Genomic DNA, 12,447 nt, shown 5'->3' on the forward strand with positions numbered 1-12,447 from the left:
CTTGAAAAAGAATGATCAAGTGACTATGTCCCACAGACATAAAGCATAAAACATAAAAGTTAAAGCATAGACCATCCAACCATTGTAAAAGAAACAGAAAAACAAATTCTAAATATTGTTCAAAAAAAATTCCTATCTCATCAATTCATTCAATTGATCTTCACTCCACCTCTGTGTTTGTCTCCTGGTTTCAGCTTCTTTTTGTGATCAATTATCTTTTGAGTTGCCTTGTACATTGATTTGTACCATTCTCTTGCTTCCATCCAATCTTCAATGCAATCTTCAATTTTCTTTCTCAGCTGCTCATTGTTCTTTCCTTTTATCTTGAGTTGCTCTTGTTTTTCATTTATGCAGTTTCTTATATACTTTAAAGTTTGGTTTGAGTACCTGCAAATTTCACTGATTCTGAATAGAGCTTTCTCATCATGAGCATCTTTGAAGACTGCACAGATTTCTGGTGTGTCAAAGATTGCACCAGTTCTTGCCAATTTTGAAGGGATTTCAGCTGGAATAGTTGTGTTTGGTGGAGGTATTAACACCTTAGTGCTATACTCGAAATTGATACAAAGATCAAAGTCTGCTAGTGCTGCTCTTTTGTATAATTTCGCTCCTGCATTTTTAACACTGTCAAGGGCTCTTCTGATCACTACTGAACAACCTTTCCATTCATCAATGATGTTCGTCATCTTGACTATGTCCATTGGATGAACTTCATCAGCCAGGTCTACATCAGTAACTTTTTGAACATCTTTGTCTTTTCTGACTAGGGTGTATTTGTTTTGACTTTCATTCCCTAGTAAGCCTCCTCTAGTAGTCAAAGTATCAACTCTTTCAATTGATACTATTAGATTGGTCAATTTGTTGGGCAATATCACCCAACTGCCATTTTTTCTTAGTTCATAAATACCTTTACTCATTGGTGAGAGTGGCCTTGTTGGATTGTCTTCTGGACCTTTCCAATAGTAGTGCTTCAGATGTTCTTCTGGATACATGATTGTGTGTAGATCACCTTCCAGCACTTCTGATTCTTTGATGTTGCCTTCTGACTCTTCTCTCATTATTTTTCTTGGCCTTTTTGAAGAGGTCACTTCATGTTCCATTCTTTGTTTCTCTTTTGTGTTCATCCTTATGCTAAATTCTGTTTCTCGAGTGATGGTTGTAGTTGTTGGTTGAGCTGAAGTGTATTCTTTATGTTGGAAACTTGAAGTGTCTGGCTTTGATATGCTTGGTGGAGGACCCATGGGTAACTTTTGTTTATCTGGTGGTGGACCCATGGTCTGTTTTTCTTTTTGAACTGTTACAGCTTCTATTTGCTTTATTTGTTCTTGTTGGATGGTTTCTGGTTGATGTTGGGGACTTTCTGATTCTTTTGCTTGGCTTTCTTGTGGAATTGGAGTCTTTAGTTTATGAAGATCAACTTTTGCCAGTGTGGCAACATTGTATTGCAATCTTTTTACTAGCAAATGAATGTTAGTAAGAGATTGACTGTTTGTTTCTTCTTGCTTCTTTATCTTCTGAAACTCCTGATTTTCTTTACTTCTTTGTTCACTTAATTCCAGTACCAACTTTTCAAAAGCCTCAGTTAGACTGCTGTTGTTGGCTCTGAGCAGTTGCATTTCTTCAAGAAGCCTTCCTGAACTTGAACTTTCTCCAGCAGTTGCAATTTCTGTCATCTTTTTCTTGATATCACGCAGTTCTTTAAGAGCCTTTTCCATTTCTGAAGAAGTTCCTTTGTTTTCTGATGACTTTTGTATTTCTTTGAGAGCTGCACTATTTTCTTCAGTTTGTTTCTGCACAGCTTTGACAGTCTCTGATAGAGCTTTGACTTCTGATTTTTGATTTCTGACTTCTTCCAGTATCAGATCAAGTTGATCGTTCATGACTGTTTTCTCAGCAGCTGCTTGATCTTTAAGTTCTTTATGAAGTTGTTTTGGAGACATAGATGGTTGTTCTTGGGAAATAGGAGAAACAACAGATGTTTCCCTTCTAACACCACCAGAAAACACATTTTCTGATGTTCTGAGGTTAAGAGGATTGGAAGTATCCAAATTCTCTGTTTCCTCACGTGAAATTTGAAACAAATTCAAGTCCTGGTTTTCCTCACATCCTTGAACCTTTTCAAGTTCTCCATGAGTTGTTGAGAAACTTTTATTTTTCTCATCCAGGTTTCCTTGATCAGTTAACTGATCTCCACCTGTTGTTACCACATTTTCCTCCTCGGAGTTTGACTCAGAAAATGGGTCTTTTGTTTCACTCACATTTTGTTTTGTAAAAACAGTGCTTCTTTGTAATATTTCATATCTTGGTTGAATTGATTCATCAGAATCACTTTCAGAAGTATAAAATATATTAAGTTTAGATTCTGTTGCACCTGTTTCTCCAATGTGTGAGCCTTCAGCATGATGTTCTTCTGTTGCGTGAGTCATATGCACATCTTTATCAGCTGGATGTGGATCAGATTCATCCTGCTGCTCTATTCTTGGTGTGCTTGATTCTTCTGCATCATGCTCCATGGGTGACACCTTTTCAAATCCTTCTTTTGTTTCTGCTTGCCTACTTAACATTCTCATGTATTCTGCTCTGTATGATGAATTTTCTGGCACAAGATCCATCATATTTTCTGGTAGAACAGGTACATCAAAGTCTGACTTCCATGACCCTGCAGCACTCCAGGGTCTCATAATTTCTGATCTCCACATATATTTTGATTTTGGAGTTTGCAGATTTCTTTCAGAAAAAGCATCAGAAATTATGATAGATAAAAATCTGGGAAATGGTAGATCTGAATCTATCTTTCCAGTTTTGGTCAGAATTGATCTTTTGATCAGATTAAATATTTCTGTTCCAAAATCAATATTCAACCCAGTTATAAGGCTGAACATGATTGTTAGAATAATCATATTTATCTGATCCGTACCTCCGATCTTGGATGATAAACATTTATTCAATATTTCCATCAATACTTGCCAGAAGGCAGGTAACTTGTTCCTCTTGAACTCGTTGATTTTTGAAATCTTCGCCTTGCATCCCATTACAGCATCACGTTGTTCAAACATGTCTTCTTTTGGTGGTGCTTCTTCATTCCCTTATTTTCTCTAGTGTGATTTTGATGAAGATATCTTCCCATACATGTGCTGTTAGCTCCATATTTGTTCTATGTGCTTCGAGAGTGTGTACAACCTGTTGTATCAATCTTTCTGGTACCTCTCTGATCTTTGTGAGAGCATGAGCTATTAGGCTTCTAATCAGAAACTCAATGAGAATTTGACACTTCACATCATATTTATTGGTGTTCATTGCTTCATTGTTGTTCTTCAAAGGAAGATATTCAGCTTCAGTAATTAGGGGAACAGAGTGTTCAGCTGGAGGTGGACTGTTGTTTGAGGCAACCATTAAGGATTTGGGTTTTTGCTTTTGAAAAGGGTTTTTAGGGTTTTGAGAATTGAGGTTGAAGATGGACGTCCCTGTTGTTGGAGGGGATATTTATAGTGAGCTGAGACATAGATTTTTGAGTGTTTTTCGTGGGTTGTTTGTATTCAAGGTGTTTTATGACACCTTAATGATGTTTTAATCTTTTAAAGACGCAACCGTTTTTGAAAAACCCTTGGGTTATCTCTAATTTAATGTATATCTCATTTAAGACAATTAGAGATTCCAACGATTTTTAAAAGATAAACACTAGTATCCAACTTGCACCTTTTTAGGTGGGACCCTTTTTGATTTCAGAATAGGTCCAATCAAAAGCCTTTTCTTCAATTGAGTGCTTTCCCATGTTGTTCTTTTAATGATATATATATTGAAAGATCTATATGTTTCATAAAGAGTTGAATTTTCCCATATATATCATCAGAAGATATTTGATTCATTTATAGGAGTTTGAATCAATTTTTTTTTATTTTTTTAAGATGAGAGGGAATGAGTGGAGTTTGATAAAATTTCTTACCTTGATCTTGTGAACTCCGCATTTTTGTTCTGATGTATCAGGAAGTCTCTCTCATATTGCTTGTTCTAGTCCTCAGAAAAAATTTGAAAGAAACACATCTAAAAAATAATCTAAAATTTTTTGTTTCTTTGCATCTGATTTCTGATGTTTTAATGAAATTTCTGATAAATTTTATCAGATTCTGATGATTTATCATATCCTATCAGATTTCATTTGATTCTTACCAAATTTTCCTTGTTATCATCAGATAAGATTTCTTAGTTCCCCCTGGACCTATTGACATTTTTAACTAATATTTAATTAAGAAAAACTGAATATATTACCGAATAAAAGTAGGTTTGAACACACAAAAAAAATATTTAACAAGCTAAAACAAACACAGATAGACCTAACTACTCATCATCTTCATCCAACACGTTATACATGCACTTCACATATAACCAGAGACTGGTTATTCTTCCTGTATGAAAGGTTGATGAAACCAGGGAAGCAACTCTCAAGTTTTCTTGAAGTGCTAGTTCAGCTCTTGTATAACAACTTCTCACACCACCAAAGTCAAGTTGACTTGTGATTACTTTGGTTACGAAACGAGGGTAGATCAGAAAAGGATTACGGTCATGGACGTTTCCTTCTAAGTTTCTCATGAGAAACTTAGCATAATTGTAAGGTTTTTCCTGTACAATAGCATGCGCCACTTCCATCATCCTGTAAGACAGCTCATTAAAGTGTCCTGTCTTTTTCGAAAAGCAGACACTCAGCTGTGTTACCAAATATTGAAAAGGTGGAATGAACCTAGATTTGCAAATTTGCCTTGACACATTGCTTGAATTGTAGCCCATTTCAGTCAAGGTCCTTTGTATTTCTGCCTTTTCCAATATGGTGATCCTTCGACAGTCACCCAATTTGAGGACATCTCTGAGTGTTTCCTCTTTTAGGGTGATCTCTACCCCCATAACCTCACTTCTTATCCACATAGAAGTGCCACTCATAACAACTTGAGCATTCCACCAGAACTCCTGAAGAAGTTCTGGATATATGGTGACATGTGTAGACATGGCAAAGCCCAAGGGACTTCTCATGATCATATTGTACACAAACCTGCAGTCCTCCCATGCAGATCCTTCTAAGTTGGATCTTAGTCTGAGATTATGATGTTCGTGAAGTATGAGAGGAAATTGGTTGGATTCCATTGATCTTGGGTGGTTCATTTTGAAATAAGAAGTTTTTCTGATGGTAGGCTTTTGAAGAGAAGATTTTGTTGTGAAGAATGTCTTTTTCAGATTGTTAATATTTATAGGTGAAAGTGATAGTTTCATATTAACAAAAAAATTTCTTCTCCTCATTTAAGACGATATCTATTGCAGTGAATATGACAGTCTACTAAGCCTTTTGTGTGAGTAAGCATTCAAATAGGTGGGCGGCTACTTTCATAGCTCCTAATGATATTGGTGCTTACGTGTTTCTGTTAAACTCCTTATAACCGAATGACGTTGCATGTAAAAAAAATCCTTTTTTTTTTAAAAATTTGTGACGATTGATTTCTTTGGATTTAATTTTATTTTCATGCATGTCATGCTTCCCCCCCCCCCTTTTTTAAAATAAACAAAAACAAAACAAAAAAATAAAAGAATTTTATACAAATGGAATATGTATGAAGATATGGACCTTTTGATGATTACTGATTATTATGCACAATTAAACAAAAGTTCCTGATGTAATTCAGAATTTCTGGTAAATCATCACATTTTATTGATGATTTATTAAATTTTCTGATTTTTCATCAGATAGATGAATTTTTGCATCAGAATTTTGTTTAATTGTCCTTTCATTCTCAGTAACTTGATGATTATCAACTTGGTTTTCATTTTTTTTTTTTGCTTTTATTTCTTAAACATTTTCATCTCTTATGTTGACCATGCTAAGTTTGCTGATCAAAAAATTATGTCTCTTTTCATCAAGAGGTTTTGTGAATATATCAGCAATTTGGTTTTCAGTTGGAACAAAATACATTTCAATGTTACCTTTCTCCACATGATCTTTTATGAAGTGATATCTGACATCTATGTGTTTGGTTCTTGAGTGATGAACTGGATTTTCTGTTATTGCAATTGCACTCTTTGAATCACACAAAATTGGTATTTTTGTCAGATTTACTCCATAGTCCTTCAGTTGAGTTTGCATCCACAGCACTTGTGAACAACAGTTTGCTGCTGCTACATTTTCTGACTCTGCTGTTGATGTGGCAACACAGTTTTGCTTCTTGCTTGCCCAACATACCAATTCCCCCCCCCAAGATTTGACAAGCACCAGATGTGCTTTTTCTGTCAATCTTACACCTTGCATAATCTGCATCTGTGTATGCAATTAATTCAAGGTTTGTATCCTTTGGATACCAGAGACCAAGTTCTAAAGTGCCTTTTAGATATTTGAAAACCCTTTTTACAGCTTTTAAATGAGATTCCTTAGGGTAACATTGATATCTGGCCAGAAAACATGTAGCAAACATGATGTCTGGTCTACTTGCAGTTAAGTATAACAATGACCCTATCATCCCTCTATAGGTTTTAATATCTACACTTATTCCATCTTTATCTGAATCTAATTTGTTCCCTGTTGCCATGGGAGTTTTTGAAACTGAGCAGTTTTCAAGTGAATATTTTTGTAGAATTGTTTTGACATATTTTGATTGACTCAAAAATATTCCATCAATTCTTTGTTTGACTTGTAACCCTAAGAAAAAGGTTAATTCACCCATCATGCTCATTTCAAAATGGCTGGTCATTAACTTTTGAAACTTTTGCAAAATTTTTCATTTGTTGATCCAAATATAATGTCATCAACATATATTTGAACCAACAGGGTATGGTTTTTGTGTGTTTTGAGAAACAGTGTAGTATCAATAGTACCTTTGGTAAATCTAGAATTGAGTAAGAAATTTGATAATGTTTCATACCAGGCTCTTGGAGCTTGCTTCAATCCATACAAGGCTTTGTTTAATCTATAGACAAGATTTTGAAATTTTGGATCAACAAAGCCTTCAGGTTGTTGCACATAAACTTCTTCTTCAATTTTACCATTTAGGAACGCTGATTTTACATCCATTTGATAAACTTTGAAATCCTTAGATGCAGCATAAGCAAGAAAATTCTCACAGCTTCTAATCTAGCTACTGGTGCAAAGGTTTCATCATAATCAATACCTTCTTGTTGACAGTAACCTTTGACTACTAAACTTGCTTTGTTCCTTGTGATTATGCCATTTTCACTAGATTTATTCATGTATACCCATTTTGAGCCTATGACAGATTTGTCTTTGGGCTTGGGTACCAGATCCCACGCCTTGCTCTTTTCGAATTGATCCAGCTCTTCTTGCATAGCTTGTATCCAATCTGGATCATTTAGAGCTTCTTTGGCAGATTTGGGTTCTATTGTGCTTAAGAACCCAGCATATGCACATTCATGTGCAGTTGCAGATCTTGTTCTCACACCATCAGCTGGATTGCCAATGATATCAGAATGAACATGCCCTTTGATCCATCTTAACCTGTTTTGAACAATTGTTGGTTCTGATGGATTTAAAGATCCCCCCTGTTCAGTTACCTCTGTTTCATGTAAAGCACCAGAATTTTGATTTTCTGTTGTTCTATTTACTTGTTCTTCAGGGTTAGTACATGATATTTCAGATGATTTAAATGTACAAGCTTTATCATGTTCTAAAAGATCTTCTGATATCATTTCAAAGAGATGCTCATAATTTTCTTGTTTGTTAGAAAAGTTTATTTCTTTCATGTATTCATCAGAAACTTCAGTCTCTGATGAGTCATCAAATGAGACATATAAACTTTCTCTGATTGTCCTTGTATTAAGAATAAAAATTCTATAAGCTTTTGAGGACAATGAATATCCAAGAAAAATACCTTTTTCTGCTTTTCTGTCAAATTTTTCAAGGCTTTCAAAATCATTGAAAACAAAACATCTACAACCAAATGTGTGTAAAAATTTTACACTTGGAATTCTATTATTTATTATGTTGTAGGGTGTTTTGTTTAGCCTTTTGTTGATGAGAGTTCTGTTTTGAGTAAAACATACATTTGCAATTGCTTCTGCCCAAAAGTGAGAGGACATTTTGGCATATGCAAGCATTGTTCTGGCGGCTTCTACTAAGGTGTCACACCCCGACCACGTAAAACAACAAAACGTGGCGGAAACGTCGGGGAGTGTTGTAACAGAATCATTGTTTCACCACCATGGATTAAATAGTTTTGTTTTATTGAATTATTTAATTCAATGTTTTGGTACAATTTATAATAAAACAAATAATTGTTTCTCAGTTTTAAGTCGCTAAGGCACAAGTCCATCCTATATGTAGCGTGCATCAACAATCATCACATAGCAGTACCTGAAACATATATGAAAATATGGTACGTCAGCATAAAAATGCCTGTGAGTAACATAGGATTTTGTGTATTAGATTCATGGCTTTAGATAATATGAGAAAAGGTTTTATGTTTTCAAAATAGCCATGAATCTAATGTAAAAGTTTTGTTTCTGAAAATGTGTCGTTTTGGAAAACGGGTTTATAGTATAGACAAAAATATACTTTGGTTTTGAAAAGTTTGTACAAATAGTATATCATAGTATACTTTAGTTTTGAAATAGTTAAATGGATAGTATATCAAAATATACTTTAGTAATTAAAATAATAGTTTCGGTAGTATATCTCAAGTATACTTTGGTTTAAGAATAAAAGTATTGGTAGTATATCAAATTATACTTTGGTTTGTAAATAGCATATCAACTATGCTTTGGTTAAAAGTAGCATATCAACTATGCTTTAGATAGTATATCAAAATATACTTTAGTTTAAAATAACAAAGTTGGTAGTATATCAAACTATACTTTGGTAAACAGTAGCATATCAAACTATGCTTTGGTAAATAACAAAGTAGTATGTTAAAACATATGTTGGATTTTGTACTTAGTATATCAAAATATACTTTGGTAGATCACATTTGAGAGCACATCAAACTGTACTTTTGTAGTATATCAACATATACAAAGAGAGTGTGATTTGGTATTCATTCAAGCCTTAGTGTATCAAACTACACTTTGGAGACTATAGAAATACCACGAAGGCAATTTCTATTTGGTTAAAATTTGGTTTCTGACATTCCATACAACAGGAATGGGGTGTCTAGTCCTATAGCGCTATATCATACTACCAATCGGCTGGGTGAATGTATAAAAATGGTACAATCCAACAATTTGTTTATTAAGTTTTGGAAAATCAGTATTTAAACCATAGGTAATTGACGGGTGGTCCGTAGGACAACCCTTAAAAGGTTTAATACAACGCATATTCTACACTTTATTCGGTTAATTGCTTGAAATAGATAACCACTTTGTGTTGGGTTATGCAGGTGCTAAAGTACTCAAAAGGTGGGTTTTAGGAGGCACGGATGGATACTAGAAGTTGCGGGACTTAAAAAGAGCGAAAGAATGGAAAGATGGAGAAGTCATGGAAGGAAATAAAGCTCAGGACCGTAAGCTACACCACCAGGCCGTAGCTTACGGCCCCCATCCAATGCCAAAATGATCTGCCGTAAGACAGGAGCAACTTGGCGTAAAAGAACACTAACTGCCGTAAGCTACGGTGGTCTGCCGTAGCTTACGGCTCCTAGCTGACTTGTTGACCTGCTGCCTGCCGTAAGCTACGGCTGGGAGCCGTAGCTTACGGCTCCGACTGATCCCATCTTGTAACATTCGCATTTATTGGCCATTTTAAGGAGATTTATGATGCCTAATCATGTAATTTCGGTTACTACTTGGCTAGAACGAGTTGGGAAGTACATGAAGAGCACTTGGAAGCTAAGAAACACATCTTGGAACTATCTTTTCACTAAATTCTTGTCTAGTTTTTGTTGGTGAACAATATTTTCCATTTCTTGCATTATGTTAGTTAAAGCCATGAGTGGCTAGATATTGGGTGATTATCTTGTGTTGAAGGTTTGAGTAAGACTATGTGTTTTCATTTCATATTTCTAGAATAACAATTGCTTTTTATTTGAATTGATTGTTATGGTGTATGATTGATTGTTAGTAACTTGTTGATTCTTATGTTGAACTAATTAGAAACCATACGTTCTTGGTGCCGTTGGCAATCGGGATATCATGGGTATAGTTAGGTTTGGGTAAGGGTTGATTGATCATCGGGTGATAACCTCACGTTCTCGGAATCTGAGTACTTAGTCCCCTTTCATCACTGCAATTGATTATACATGAACTATGTCTATGTAGTTCTTTCTAGTGAAATATTAACACAGACGTCGAACCAAACCGGAAACTCAAGATAGTCATTTGTCTCTCAACTGTTTACAATCCAAATTTTCATTTTGCAAATTAGTTAATTAATCTTAGTTTTTAAAACCAATCGAATCAAACCAACTCTTGAATTTTATTTTTCTTGCAATTAGTTTAATTTAGTTAAAGTAGATAACTTTCAAATAACACATATTCCACAAACTCCCTGTGTTCGATACCCTCTTGCCACTATCTACATAGTTGTTATTGGGATTAAATTTGCGTGACCACGACATCACGTCAAATTTTGGCGTCGCTGCCGGGGAGTAGTGCGCAACGTGTGTTATTTTTGTTCTTGTTTTGAGTTTGTTATTTTTCTGGTTTACGCTGGGTGTGTTAGTGTGCAGGTATTGACAGGTGCATGCGTACTAGAAGCTCTCACAAGCTATCACCATTGGCGTTTGATCCGGAAATCGAGCGAACTTTGCGAGCAAACAGAATTTTGCTAAGGGAAAATATAATCAGCAGTTCACCAACAACACCAATTACACCAATTACACCACTTCGATACATGGATCCACCACCACCACCACCCACTACGGGTGAATCCACTTCATCATTTATACCAACATCCACCCAACCTTCACCAAATACCACCATTCCACCAAATACTACCGAACCCACCATAATCCAAAATGTTACATCAACCAACACCACACAACCCATTACTACCCAAGAAGAACCGACTATTACCTTTAGTCCTTCTACCACTATACCACCATTATCCCATTTCTTTCCAGGTGCGGGTCCATCATATGCAAGCCATACCATAGCACCAAGCTCAACCATTGTCCATGCTACGTCGTTTTGACCATCCAACCAGTCGGGTTACCAATATTCGACTCTTCCATTTGGGCAATCATCGGGAATTCAAGGAGATGGGTACGATGAAGGTTATGAGGAATTTGAAGGTTATGATGAAGATGGGTATGCTATTGGGGGTGATGGAGAGCAAGGGGAGTACGGTTATATGCAAGGCCAAGTGCAAGTTATTCCAAATGTTGGTGGGGTGCAACAACAACAACTCATACCTCAACATATTAGGCCAAGGCCACAAGGGCCGCAATTGCAACGTCCGGTTCCTTTGCAACAAGTTCGACCACAACAGGTGCAACCGCAAATTCAAAGGCCAATTCAACAACCAATGGTACCACAAGGGCCCATGCAAAGACCAATGGGTCAAGTTCGTCCACGAGGTCGATTTGGTGTGCCAAGGAGGCATCTTAGGGAAAATGCAAGGGGAATTGAAGCACATTTTAGACCGGTGATAACGCACAATCCTTCACCGGTGGTTATTCCTCATAACAACCAAGGGAGAACTTTTGAAGTAAGAACCAATTCTTTACAAAGTTTGCCGAAATACAAGGGGCTAGCAACGGAGGAGCCTTATTTCCATTTGGAGGCATATGACTCAATTTGCAATACTCTTGGGAGTCAAGGTTTTTCGGCCGATGATATCAAGTTGGTATTATTTCAATTTTCTTTGGAGGACAAGGCAAAGAAGTGGTTCTACACTTTGCCTTCGGCATCTATTTATACTTGGGCGGAAATGCAACAAATTTTCCTAGACGAGTTTTATACCGCCCAAAAGACCAATGATGCTAGAAAGGGGTTGAGGAGTTTCCAACAACAACAAGGCGAAATGTTCCATGAAGCCTTCGAGCGCTTTAATATGATGATCAAAAATTGTCCTCATCATGGGATTGAACTTTGGGAGTTGATGAATGCCTTCCACGAGGGGTTGTGTGCCGAGGATGCACGTGACTTAATGTCCATCACAAATGGGACTTTTGGCACAAATTATGAAGATGAGGATTGGGAGTTCTTGGAACAAATGGCCATTACCTCAAAGAGGAAAGCCCAAGCATCAAGGAGAGCACGACCGGCTGTCACGAGATCGCAAGTTCATGCAGTTGACGATGGTAATGTTCAAACTACTAATCAAATTTATGATGTTTGTACTATTTGCAATGAAATAGGTCATGCGGCTGAAAATTGCCAAGGAGGTGATGGGCAATATGAAGAGGTTCATGTTGTGCAAGGTCAAGGAGGGGGTGGTAGAAACTATAATATGAATTCTAACACTTACCACCCCGGGTTGAGAAATCACCCAAACTTTCGGTATGGGAACCCGTCAAATCAAGC

General features: G+C 36.3%; 1 non-coding gene across 1 annotated transcript; it reads right to left on the reverse strand.

The window, feature by feature from the left end:
* Positions 1–11,900: 11,900 nt before the first annotated feature.
* On the reverse strand, positions 11,901–12,006 carry LOC118480665. The gene has a single exon (XR_004863645.1). It is a non-coding gene; the product is annotated as a small nucleolar RNA R71 (small nucleolar RNA).
* Positions 12,007–12,447: the final 441 nt, after the last annotated feature.

The sequence above is a fragment of the Helianthus annuus genome, chromosome 7, assembly GCF_002127325.2.
Source record: "Helianthus annuus cultivar XRQ/B chromosome 7, HanXRQr2.0-SUNRISE, whole genome shotgun sequence".
NCBI classification, from domain to species: Eukaryota; Viridiplantae; Streptophyta; class Magnoliopsida; order Asterales; family Asteraceae; genus Helianthus; species Helianthus annuus.